The following is a 12,704-nucleotide window of genomic DNA, read 5'->3' as shown; positions in this document are numbered from 1 at the left end:
GCAGAAAGAACCATTCTATAGAAGTCTGAGAAAATGACCCTACTTCTCACTTGGTTTATTACCTCAGTAAACGTTTTCATAACGAGTTTATGGTCTCAATCGCTAGTTTCAAGTCTTCTGCAATACGACATGATGTTCATTTTTAAAATTATAGTCCCATTTAAAAGAAAATAGACGATAAAGTAGGGTATGCATTGGGGCGTGGCTAACGTATGATTGACACATTGTGGCTTGTCAATCAAGAGCAGTCTCTTCACAGAACCAGCGATGTTGAATTAGCCGTGAACTTGTTTTTTGGATGTCGTGTTTTCGTCCTGGAGTTTTCCACATACAGTTTAATTTTGACCTTTTATCAGAATCAGAATCAGAATCAGTTTTATTGCCAAGTATGTTTTCACATACAAGGAATTTTTTCTGGTGATTGGTGCAATTGATCAGCAACAGTGGGGCTCTCTAGCCTTGTTGATGAGGCTAATAGCAGATGGGAAGAAGCTATTTTTGTGGCGAGAGGTTTTGGTCCTGAAGGACCGCAGCCTCCTGCCAGAGGGGAGTGTCTCAAAGAGTTTGTGTCCAGGGTGGGAGGAGTCAGCTACAATCTTCCCTGCACGCCTCAGAGTCCTTGAGGCGTACAGGTCCTGAAGGGATGGAAGATTGCAGCCAATCACCTTCTCAGCAGACTGGATGATACGCTGCAGTCTGTTATTGTCCCTCTCTGTGGCAGCAGCGTACCAGATGGTGATGGAGGAGGTGAGGATGGACTCAATGATGGACTATGATGGTGTAGAAGTTCACCATCATAGTCCTTGGCAGGTTGAACTTCTTCAACTGCCTCAGGAAATACATCCTCTGCTGAGCTTTTTTGATGAGGGAGCTGATGTTTAGCTCCCATTTGAGATCCTGTGTGATGGTGGTTCCCAAGAAGCGAAAATGCTCCACGGTAGCCACGGGGGAGTCACACAGGGTGATGGGGGTGGGTGGGGCTGGGCTCTTCCTGAAGTCCACTATCATTTCCACTGTCTTCAGAGCGTTTAGCTCTAGGTTGTTCTGCCTGCACCAGGTCACCAGACGCTCAGTCTCCCACCTGTAGGCAGACTCATCGCCATCAGAGATGAGTCCAATGAGAGTGGTGTCGTCTGCAAACTTCAGGAGCTTGACAGACTGATGGCTGGAGGTGCAGGTGTTGGTGTACAGGGAGAAGAGCAGAGGAGAAAGAACGCAGCCTTGCGGGGATCCAGTGCTGATGGTCTGGGAGTCAGACACGTGCTTTCCTAGCTTCACGTGCTGCCTCCTGTCAGACAGGAAGTCGGTGATCCACCTGCAGGTGGAGTCAGGCACGCTCAGCTGGGAGAGCTTGTCCTGCAGCAGAGCCGGGATGATGGTGTTGAAGGCAGAGCTGAAGTCCACAAACAGGAGCCTGGCATAGGTCCCTGAGGAGTCCAGGTGCTGGAGGATGAAGTGGAGAGCCATGTTGACGGCGTCATCTACAGACCTGTTGGCTCTGTAGGCGAACTGCAGGGGGTCCAGGAGTGGGTCAGTGATGGATTTGAGATGGGACAGGACAAGGCGCTCAAATGATTTCATGACCACAGAGGTCAGGGCAATGGGTCTATAGTCATTTAGACCTGTGGGCCTTGGTTTTTTGGGGACAGGGATGATGGTGGAGGATTTGAAGCAGGCTGGCACGTGGCAGGTCTCCAGTGAGGTGTTGAAGATGTCTGTGAACACTGGAGACAGCTGATCAGCACAGTGCTTCAGGGATGATGGAGAGACAGAGTCAGGACCGGCTGCTTTGCGGGGGTTCTGCTTCTTAAAAAGCCTGTTGACATCTCTCTCCAGGATAGAGAGAGACGTTCCTTTGGTAGAGGAGGAGGAGGGGGGTTCTGATGTGGCTCTGATGTGGAGGTTAGTGTCAGGCTTGTCCCACTGTCTTTCAAAGCGGCAGTAGAACTCATTCAGATCGTTGGCCAGACGGAAGTCGTTAGTGGAGTGGGGGGGTTTAGGTTTGTACTTTGTGATCTTTCTGAGCCCTTTCCAGACAGAAGCAGAGTCATTGGCTGAGAACTGGAGCTGAAGTTTCTCAGAGTACAGTCGTTTAGCTTCTCTCACCGCTTTGCTAAACCTGTACTTGGACTCTTTAAACTTGTCCCTGTCCCCACTCCTGAAAGCTTCCTCCTTTTGCCTCCTGAGCTGACTGAGCTTAGCTGTGAACCAGGGTTTGTCATTGTTATAACTCACCCTGGTGCGTGATGGGATACAGCAGTCCTCACAGAAGCTGATGTATGACGTCACAGCCTCTGTGAACTCATCCAGACTGTTGGAAGCAGTCCTGAACACCTCCCAGTCAGTGCAGTCCAAACATGCCGCAGATCCTCTATGGCTTCACTGCTCCACTGCTTCGATGTCCTCACAACAGGTTTACACAGTTTTAGTTTCTGCCTGTATGTGGGAATCAGGTGGACCATGACATGGTCAGAGTGGCCCAGTGCAGCCCGGGGGACGGCGTGATAAGCTCCACTGATTGTGGTGTAACAGTGGTCCAGAGTGTTCCCCTCTCTGGTCGGGCAGTTAACAAACTGTCTGTATTTGGGCAGTTCGTGGCTGAGGTCACCTTTGTTAAAGTCACCAAGGACAATAACTACGGAGTCCGGGTTGGTCCGCTCCACACACAGTATCTGGTCGGCGAGCGCCCGCTGTGCCTCCTGCACGTTGGCCTGTGGTGGGATGTAAACACCGACCAGGATGATTGAGGTGAACTCACGGGGGGAGTAGAAGGGCCTGCAGTTTATGATGAAAGTCTCCAGGTCAGGAGAACAGTGCTGCAGGATCACTGTCACGTCTCTGCACCAGCCACTGTTAGCATAAAAGCAGATTCCTCCACCTTTCGCTTTGCCGGACAGCTCTGTGTCGCGATCCGCTCTGAAGAGTTGGAAGCCGGCCAGCTCCAGCGCAGAGTTCGGAGTCGATCCACACAGCCATGTCTCCGTGAAGCACAGGACGGAAGATGAGGAAAAGTCTCTGTTCTTCTGCACCAGTAGCTGAAGTTCATCCAGTTTGTTGGGCAGTGAACGCACCTTGGAGAGAAAGATACCTGGGAGCGGTGTGCGGAGTCCGCGCCGGCGGAGACGCGCAAGCGCACCGGCACGTTTTCCTCTCCTCCGGCGTTTCACTGCGAGAGTAACGGTCAGTGACCTCTGACCAAAATGTCCAATAATTCCACAGGTGAGTCGAGAAAAGTAGGAAAAAAATCCTCTGGAGTTGTTTCTCTGATATTAATGAGCTCTTCTCTGGTGAAAGAGCTCCGGAAACCAAAGCAGAAAACTGGATTTACAAAGAAAATAAGGCAAAAAAATGCGCACCAAAACACCGAGGCAGCCATCCGCGGCGCATATCTTGTTTTCAGTTCGTGAAAATTAGTTTTAACTTCTTGTTCGCCTAAAATGTCAGCATTGTTCAGCGTCTGCTTGAACCAAAAGACACTCTAAGGAATCGGCTGTTCAGTTTATACGGTAAGTACATTTTATTTTTAGCTTAAGCGTGTTTTCGCTAGCCAAAATTAGCATCCGAATTTCCAATTGATGTTGTAGTGTAGATAAATTACAAGTGCACCTTGCTAACTCAGCTGGCTAGCTAGCGCTAGCTGATTACCAAGCGTTTTCTATGCTAACGGGACCGGGCTCCGCCGGGATGGTGACCTGTTTTTACTCTAAAGATGTCAATACATGTTTGATTATAATGTTAAAAACCCAACTAAAATGTGTGTATAACTAATGTTAAGGTACCGACGTTATTTTTGAGTTTCTGGAACACGCGATTAGCGTTTTGGGGTCATATTGTGCTCCATTAATGCAAGTTCTTAAAATGTCAATTTGGATGTTGTGAAAGTTCGGGCTAACTTAACCTTAATGTAATTTAAATGTGGTTAACATGTAGACTGCAAATTATGCTGACTGGAACAACAGAGGCCAATACTACATTTTCTGATCAGGTCGTCAGTTCACAAGCGGGAGATAGTAGCAATAGCATTTACCGAATCTGTCCTTTTATTTGACCTAGATATTCTTATTACTGGACATTCGGGTATGCTCATAATTTGAAGTATCCTACAGATTATGTCGCTGTGAAGTCAAGTGTTAATTGTGGTGTGTTGATGTGCTGTGCACAAAAGACACACGTTAGGATCTCTATTTAGAAGTTCTGTTCATTCACCCCAATCACCACAATACAGTTAGAAGTTATGTATAATAAACAATGTAGAAAATAACATTAGTACATAACATGTAGCAGTTCATTCATTTAATACTTTAAGTGCATACACAATAGTCCACAACTACAGTAGACATTTATGCAGTTATCCTGACACCTGGTTTATGTATGTGATAAACTGATCCATCATGTCTGAACTAGTCTTTTACTGTGATTTGAAAGGTATCCATGCTGAAAGCTGAAGGACCACTGCCAACAGAAGGAGGGCCTCATGGATGGAGCACAGTATTTGTTTCCATTCATCTGGTTGTGGAGAAAGGAGGCTGCATGGACAACATCCTTAGTTCTCAAATGGATGGTGATGATGATGCCAGAAAACCACTTCCAGTTCAGGTGCCTCTGATGGAAAGACAGACCAGTTCTGTAGAAGTTTGTTTAATATTCTTTTTCCTTAGTATTACTCTCACCACTTTCACAAATGAAAGTATTTCCCAAATTGACATTTAAAGGATCTTCATTGGGCAACAGCAGGCACCGTCCAACCAGAAGTGCAAGCAGGAGCAGAATGTGACTCCTGTAACAGATGTGTGCTGCTGTTACCACTTCAGAAATATTAGCCTTACAAAATCTTTGGTGTGTACTGAAGATTTGACAGTGAGATTTGAGTTAAGAAAGCAGTAAAGAAATTTATATTTTATGTCCTTTTATGTTTTTTCTTTTGTATAGTGAAGTACAGCTTAAGTACATTAGTTTTACTCATATCTGCTGTTACTGTCATTGAAATGTGTTTAATGTGCTTTTCTAATTTGTGATTGTAGTTTTGTTTATGGAATCTTAAATAAACCTACTGTGATTAAAGTGTACTGAGAACATTTTCTATGAACTACAGAAGTATTGCCTGGGATTTGCAGATTTACCATACACCTTGTGATGACTTTAACAGTACAGCTTGGTGAATGAGTGTTCAGTGTCATTGAAATTGATAATTCATAGTACATAAAGTACATAAAACACATGGAAAGCACAAACTAAAATATTTTGATCCTTCATTGTCAATGTTCTATGACATTACCTTGCCTTTTTGCACCGTGGGTCAGAGAGGACTGTAATTTCAATTGTGCTGTATGTCCTGTATGTGTAGCATAATTGACAATAAAGCTGACTTTGACTTTTGATTAACATTTGATCAATTTTTGTATTATTTATGTTGTTTATTGAAGCTAACATGGAAACAGCCTTCTAATTACAAATTCTGGCAAAACCTCCATCAGTGTGTTGTTGTACAATCTGTGCATGTTGCTATTGTCAAAATGTATACCAGATATAATTCATACCATAAAACCATCAACAAACTTAGACCAAGAGATTCACAAATACTTTTATTGCACCTTTGAAAATCATCAATTTCAACAAAATAATTAACCATAAACAATACTGGAAAGGTATGTAAAACGTTTTTACTAAATTCAGTAACTTTTATAAAAATAAAATACTTTTGTGGATCAAGGTAAAGTTGAACTGTCACAAGTTTGCATAATAAATTGTTCGATCCCTTATTTTTAGTAACAAGTAATAGAGGTGTTAGACAGCTTCCACTTCAGACCACCCCAGCCAAACCAATGGATGGAGACACCATCATCATCGAGGTTGTTCCCCGTGGTCTATGTAGCTCTCTGGGTTCCACGATGGACGTAGCTGTCCCCAACGATCCAGACCTTGGCTGGATGGAAAGAAAAACTGTAAGATATGTATGATATTCTAGCAGGAAAAAGGTCAAATAAGAAGCACTCTTATTAGATTAACTCCGCACAGTTATCTGAAAATACAGTACTCCCTCCAGCTAGTTGTAAAAACTGCTGTACTGTTTTACAATAAATAATATAATAGAAACTAATACTCACTTGAGGTCAGTTCCATACATCCATGGTTCCACCCCTCACTCCTCCTCAGCTTCACCCTCTTCTCCATATATGGTTTCTTCTGGTTTTAAAAAATCAAGATGGCGACAGCCAAATTCCAAACTCGAGGCTTCAAAACGGCAGTTCGCAAACCAATGGGTGACGTCATGGTGGGTTGCCACGTGGGTTTTAAACTGTCTCTGCTGTTTCAGCTGATACTGTATTAAGGTGTCGTACACCCCGAACCTAAAAAGACTTCGGAGGAGGCTATAGTCAGATAACGATGTTTACGTTGACAAAATCTTTGCCATAAGGATTTCCGAGTTTCCTTGAATGCAGAAGTGGTTGCCATAAAGCAGTTTCAACTGACGTAGCACATCCTATAAATAATTTTGCGGCACAAGCGGAAGTTCTCTCTTTAGTTCTCTCGACGCGGCGCTGGTGGAGGAGCCCAACAAGAGCAGGTAAAGCTAAATACCGGGGTTATCCACCAAACTCTGAAAGACACGGCACAGAACATAGAGGTATAGTAAATACACGGCCGCCGTGGGTAGGCACACGAGGTTTTATTGGACTTCCTCGTCATTTAGGCCACCACGTTGTCCTCAGCTAGCATAGTGACCTAGCTGCAGGCTAGCTCTGTGCTAACGGCGTCTTTACAGCCTCTGTTGAACTAAGGCTGACCGCGTCCCTCCACGGTGACACCGGTGTCACTGCTGTTGCAGCGGGTCTTCAGAGTCCGGTTCCTCCCGTCACCGTAGTCTTCTCCTCCCGGTAAAACAGCATCAGCAAACAGTTGTCGGTTTGGGCAGCACAAAAGGTGCTGCACCAAGTCCTTTTCTCCCGCTCCTGTCTGGGGTTTGGCGGTAACTGCTCCTCTTCACAGTGAAGCCTCATCAAGGTCTTGAGGATTTTCTGGCCACGTTTGAGGTGGATCACATTTGTCCGTTAGAACATCCATCTTTTTTCTATACCACTTATCCGAAACCGGGTCGCGGGGGCGCTGGAGCCAATCCCAGCTGATATTGGGCGAGGTACACCCTGGACAGGTCGCCAGTCTGTCGCAGGGCTGACACATAGACAAACAACCACACACACTCAAGAGCAATTTAGAGTCACCGATCAACCTAACGTAAATGTCTTTGGACTGTGGGTGGAAGCCTGAGTACCCGGAGGAAACCAACGCAGACACGGGGAGAACATGCAAACTCCACACAAAACGACCCAAGGCCCGCAATTTGACGTTATTGGAACATAAAACGTGTAGACCTTTGTTGCCACAAGGTGGCGCCATGAGTGTAACTGAATTCTAACCTGTAAACTGCTTCAGGCCGGGACTCAAATCAGATATATGAAGTTTGGACATATTTGACCATGCACACTGGACTTATGACAACTTCCTGTTTCATGTGAAATTCAAGGCCATGAAACACTGTCCAATGAAAACACAAAACTTTGCAGTTTAGCATCACAAAGGTCCGTAGACTGGACTAACCCAGACTGAAGTCGGTCTGGTTATTTATCTAAAGTACAATCCTGGAAATGCACTAAATGCACATTAAATTCAAAATGGCTGACTTCCTGTCGTGTCTAGGGTATGGCTTCAGAGTTTTTGAGCCTTGAAAACACAGTTTGCTGTGTTAGCTTAAACTCTGGGGTTGTGTTGTAGTCCAGCCAGGCAAAAACCTTGAAACGATGACGTAGACACACATCGCTCCCTGTTTGGCTCTTATCAGCCTCAACTAGTAGGGATGAAAACATGAAATAAAGTGTTACTGTGTTGTCTTTGCAGCCGCTGTTCAGTTAAATCCTGCATGTTAACGTTACAACTACCTTTGCTTTCCTGCATGTGCAAAGTTTCATGAGTTTCTCAGCTCCTCAGAAAGGCTGAAAGTAACTGGGGGGGCACTGCAGAGCCAACGGGTGATACCTCTATCAGACGATATCGGACCTAAATACTAACTGGTTTTAGGATGCGTCCATGACCTCAGATGTGTTTATGAAATGAAAATAACAACAATCTAAAAATTCAAGTGGTTCCTTGCATCCTCAGCGCTTGGGCCCTAAAGATGATGATGATGATGATTTTAGGATTACAATAGGCCCTACACACAGCATTAAGTGGTCAGTTTGCAGCTTACAAACCTGTATTTGCTCAACAGAGGGAAGCAGCTCGGTCTTGTATGTGAGCAGTTTCTTGAAACACTCAAGTTATGAGACTGGAACAGCAGTGACTGATACGAGGGGAGTGGATGGTCCTTTGAGACTTCACCTGAGTTGTAACAGTTGAACATGTTAATACGGATGAGTCTGGTCCAGACACGGATAATTGTCCTACATCAGAGCCATGTTGCAGAATTGTCAGTGGGATGGTCCTGTGCAGCGGACTGGTCCAGGACTGCAGTGGCTATAGAGAGTCAGGTTTTGCTTTCACCTCTGCACTGTTGGTTGCTGAATGGTGACAATGAGGCCTGATACACTCACCTGTACAGTTTAGATGAGGATGACGGACCGTATCGATCTAACAAATCAAGACTGAAATTTGTTTTCTTTTTGCAGGATGTGACCTTGATGCTGACTGATGGGACCAGTTCTCCCACAGTCTGATGACCCTGTGGGACCTTAAGCAAGTGTTGGTGCTTCTCTCTAAACAACGTGCAGAGGGCCACTGAGACCTGAAGACAATGCTCATGTTCCCTGAGGACATGGACAAAAAACATTTCCTGTTTATAGCTGGTGGGTACACACTGTATATCTTTGTACATAATAGCCGTTGAACTGGTAGCATGTTGCACCAGTTTGACTGTTCAGATGTTTAGACTCTTGTGTTCTGTTGTCTGCCACTCGAAGTCAGACGTCAGAACCCAGTGCAGAGAACAGTGGACCCCAAGCAGAACGCGGCGCATGAGCGCTCGTGAAGTGCATAGAATGTGCTCTGGTCCTGTCTGGTGGGCCGTAGAGGACATACGGTGCATAGAGCAATTAATTCTCTTGCAACCCACTGCTGTGGACTCTGCAGCAGTGTTACTGATGAGAACTGACAGCTGCCAGTGTTTGTAACGGCAGTGACTGTGACCTGTCCTGTGTCTGTCTCCAGGTGCAGCAGAAGACCTGGGACCACCTGGGTGAGTAGTGTCACAGAGAGCATCAACTGCTGACTGAGTAATGATGATTGGCTAAATGTTCAACTGCTCTGATGTGTGAGTGACACCTGCCTGTCTGAACAACATGCTGCTCTGACAGCTGAATGTTTGATGGTCCTGGAAACACACAGTCACCTTCATCTGCCTCCTGCAGGTGTCCTCTCTGTCCTCGCCTTCAGCAGTGATGCAACAACATAATGTAAGTACGTCACTACTTCCTGACACCACTCAGGTCGCTGAGGAACAGAACATACTAAAATGTTTAGAGATGTGAAAACCAGCAGCATCAACAGTTGAGGGGACAGCACTGTGGTATCTGCAGCCAGCTGCACCATCAGCTGGTTGGTTCAAAAGTCAGTGCTAGACTAAGTCAACATGTGGCATTGTTGGTCTCCATGCTGCTGTGTCTGGAGTCCTGGTAGATCTGTTGAGACACTTCAGAGAAATCGGTGTGTTCATCACACACCTGGACTCGACCTTCAGACCCCAGTACCTGAACTACACTGGGATCTGGGATGATTTTGATGATTTTGATGAAACCTGGTCCAGTGTGGAACTGATCAGGATCATTTCTGTGTGAGAGACTGTCTGAAGTAATGACTCCATGTGTAAGACCAGAATGACCCACAGAGCCAGAGTCCTGCACTAGTACTTGCTCCTGTGTAAATAGGTTTCTGTTCCTCCTCCAGGTCTGAGCTCCATGAAAGGATGGTGTCCGATCCCAGAGGTGAGTGTCCTGTCAAGAGCTGCAGTGAGAGCTGAGGTCTATCCCGACAGACCTTCACCGTAGGTCGAGTCGTTGGAAACGCCTCAGACAGTAAATCTGTAGTTTTGCTTTACCCACATGTTGATCACCATGAGCATAGTGGGATATTACTGCAGGACACATGATGAGCTGTGATGTGATCATATTGGTAACATGCCCGTCAGTGACATCACCATGTTGAGGGGGTTGCTGGGGACCCTCGATCTGTGGAGCCAGAAGACTGAGTCTAGGGTCCTGGTTCAAAGTCTGGTTCATGTGAACTGAGACCATGTGAAGGCAGTCAGGTCTCTTGTTGTTGTTGCTGTTGTTAGATGTTTGTTAAAGTTGTCCTTCGTCTTCAGGTGGGGGCAACAACACGACTTGTGAACTGGTGACACTGGTAAGTGAGTTAGTGACATTATCAGTCCCCTGATTGGATGTTCAGGGGACAGCACTGTGGTATCTGCAGCCAGCTGCTCCATCAGCTGGTTGGTTCAAAAGTCAGTGCTAGACTAAGTCAACATGTGGCATCGTTGGTCTCCATGCTGCTGTGTCTGGAGTCCTGGTTGATCTGTTGAGACACTTGGATTTTCAAAAGCCCTGTTTGTCTTTAGTTCAGGTCCTGGGTAGTTTGATCAGAATCTCCGTCCTCAGTGAGACTTCTGAACCATGTAAGGGTTCCTTCAGACAGAGCGACGGCTGCTGCCTCTGGTCCTGTAGCCTGTAGACCACTTCTGCCTGCTGCCTCTGGTCCTCCAGACCACATCTCTGTTCACACTGATACTCCTTTGTCTGAAGGAACTTTAAAACCTCCTTGTTGTATTTTATGCTCAGGTCTTCAGATGGTCAGCAGACCCAGATTCATGACATCAGCTGTGTGCTCAGATGATGTCATCACTCATTGGTCAGTGAAAGTAGAGAATAGGAAGTAGTCTCAGGCCTCATCATTAGTCTGTTCTCCCTCCACACTCCTGGAGGATTTCTGAGCAGATTCACCAGATAAACCTCAGGTGCTGATGAAATCCTAATTGTTCCTCCAGGTCTGAGCTCCAGGAAAGGATGGTGTCCGATCCCAGACCTGAGCCTTTGGTCCCAGACCTGAGCTGGTCTTCCACAGAGGTGAGTGTCTTGTCAGGAGCTGCAGTGAGAGCTGAGGTCTATCCCGGCAGACCCTCACTGTAGGTTGAGTCGTTGGAAACGCCTCAGACATTAAATCTGTAGTTTGGCTTTACCCACATGTTGACCATCATGAGCATTGTGGGATATTATCGCAGGACACATGACGAGCTGTGATGTCATGTAGCAGTTTAGCTGTTGCTACTTAGCTAACATTACCATTAATAGCTACGACATTGTTAGAAATTATGCTTCACCTGAGCTTTGATCAGGTGATGATGGTGGTGAAGATGAAAGTAACTGAAGTGATTGTTTCAGGTTCCTGAACCACCCTGGAGACAATCAGCAGCCTTCGCTGTAAGTCGTGTGTGGGTGGGTGTGGTCATATACCAAGGCTTTCAGGACTCTGTGTTCCTGTCTTGCTGTGGACTTGACCAGAAATCAGAACCATCCCAGTGGGCTCCTGCAGCAGCTGCTGAGGAGACCTGCTGGGAACAAGATTGTGTGTCGTGTTGGAAACATGTTTGTGTTATGTTGTAAGCATTTGTGTTGTGCTGTAAACGTGCGTGACTCGTATAAGAACTGAGCATGGCATTGTGTTGTTTCAGGAGCAGCGGTGTGGACCCTTGGTCTCTGGATGAAGATGAAATGTTGTGATTTTGTGATTTCACCTTGAACTCAATAAAAATCAAATCCAACCTGACTGAACTTTGTCTGTGAACTTGTGAATGTGTGACCTGCTGGTACAGGAGTCATAACAGACCAGCAGCTCAGCATCATCCAGTCGTTCTACCTTCAATAATAAACTTTATTTGTATGTCACCTTTCAGACAGGAAGTGCAGATTGCTGCTTTACAGCCGAGGAATCGGCTGCACCAACTGTATTACATGTTAAAGACATTATGAAGTAGAGTGACGGTGGATCACAGCTGGACCAGATCAGTCCTGCAGAGACCCGGGTGCAGCGGTGAAGTGGAACTCTGAGCTGCAGATCTTCACCCTTCATGTACAGAGGCGTGGTCAGTTTCAGGTGGTCCAGGACAGAACCAGCGGGTCATGAAGTTAAAGTTAATATTCTGAATGTGGAGCTGAGTCAAACATTGAAAGGTTTTTATCTGATCTGCTGAAGGTGCCTCATCTGTAGCAGCACATCTCCTCCACTAGAGGACAGTCTGCTCCTGCTGGCAAGAGGACGCCCTGAGTCCAGGAAAGGAGGGTCTTCTCTGTGACTAAAAAGTAGAAAAAATAAAATGGCAACCTTCAGTCCTGTCCCTCCATCTTACAACAGCTCTTCTCTGTTGATAAAGTTTCAACATACACCGACAGTTTGGTTATTAACTTCCAATTAACTGTTCACCCCATAGATCTTCATATGGACCAATGAAGACATCAGATGTCAAAATAAAACTATCACATGGTTTAATAAAGGATTATTGACAATTGGCTATTTACTTAATAAAAATAGTTGTTAATTATCTCATGAAGATTTTCCAGATTAATTCAAAATACTTATAAAACCAAAGGAGTGAGTCGTTGTTTTCAATGTTATACCAGAAAGTGTCGTTAAACTGTTATAAAACTCTGGGCTGTTAACCTGCC

General features: G+C 45.6%; 3 long non-coding RNA genes and 4 other non-coding genes across 9 annotated transcripts; 6 read left to right on the top strand and 1 right to left on the bottom strand.

Annotated features, from left to right (window-relative positions):
* Positions 1-3,386: 3,386 nt before the first annotated feature.
* LOC139633808 (uncharacterized) lies at positions 3,387-5,066 on the top strand. The gene is made up of 2 exons (XR_011693824.1): positions 3,387-3,506; positions 4,426-5,066. It is a non-coding gene; the product is annotated as an uncharacterized lncRNA (long non-coding RNA).
* A 500-nt stretch (positions 5,067-5,566) lies between these two features.
* On the bottom strand, positions 5,567-6,380 carry LOC139633807 (uncharacterized). Its single transcript, XR_011693823.1, has 2 exons — positions 6,105-6,380; positions 5,567-5,923 (listed from the first exon to the last, which is right to left on the bottom strand). It is a non-coding gene; the product is annotated as an uncharacterized lncRNA (long non-coding RNA).
* Positions 6,381-6,415: 35 nt separating this feature from the next.
* On the top strand, positions 6,416-11,808 carry LOC139633806 (uncharacterized). 3 transcript variants are annotated; one of them, XR_011693821.1, is made up of 10 exons: positions 6,416-6,565; positions 8,661-8,837; positions 9,199-9,226; positions 9,399-9,443; positions 9,934-9,971; positions 10,352-10,389; positions 10,824-10,893; positions 11,030-11,108; positions 11,424-11,462; positions 11,714-11,808. It is a non-coding gene; the product is annotated as an uncharacterized lncRNA (long non-coding RNA). The 3 variants fall into 3 exon arrangements; XR_011693820.1 differs by lacking the exon at positions 10,824-10,893 and having other exon boundaries at positions 6,418-6,565; XR_011693822.1 differs by lacking the exons at positions 10,824-10,893; positions 11,424-11,462 and having other exon boundaries at positions 6,417-6,565.
* Positions 9,548-9,684, top strand: LOC139634692 (small nucleolar RNA SNORA8). Its single transcript, XR_011694030.1, has one exon. It is a non-coding gene; the product is annotated as a small nucleolar RNA SNORA8 (small nucleolar RNA).
* Positions 10,002-10,133, top strand: LOC139634698 (small nucleolar RNA SNORA18). The gene has a single exon (XR_011694035.1). It is a non-coding gene; the product is annotated as a small nucleolar RNA SNORA18 (small nucleolar RNA).
* Positions 10,440-10,574, top strand: LOC139634691 (small nucleolar RNA SNORA8). Its single transcript, XR_011694029.1, has one exon. It is a non-coding gene; the product is annotated as a small nucleolar RNA SNORA8 (small nucleolar RNA).
* On the top strand, positions 11,139-11,270 carry LOC139634699 (small nucleolar RNA SNORA18). Its single transcript, XR_011694036.1, has one exon. It is a non-coding gene; the product is annotated as a small nucleolar RNA SNORA18 (small nucleolar RNA).
* Positions 11,809-12,704: the final 896 nt, after the last annotated feature.

This window comes from Trachinotus anak, unplaced genomic scaffold (assembly GCF_046630095.1).
Source record: "Trachinotus anak isolate AG129_WGS33_773 ecotype Australia unplaced genomic scaffold, CSIRO_AGI_Tana_v1 ptg000016l, whole genome shotgun sequence".
Taxonomy (NCBI): Eukaryota; Metazoa; Chordata; class Actinopteri; order Carangiformes; family Carangidae; genus Trachinotus; species Trachinotus anak.
Note: the sequence above shows the minus strand (reverse complement) of the source record. Positions and strands in the feature narration are given on the sequence as shown.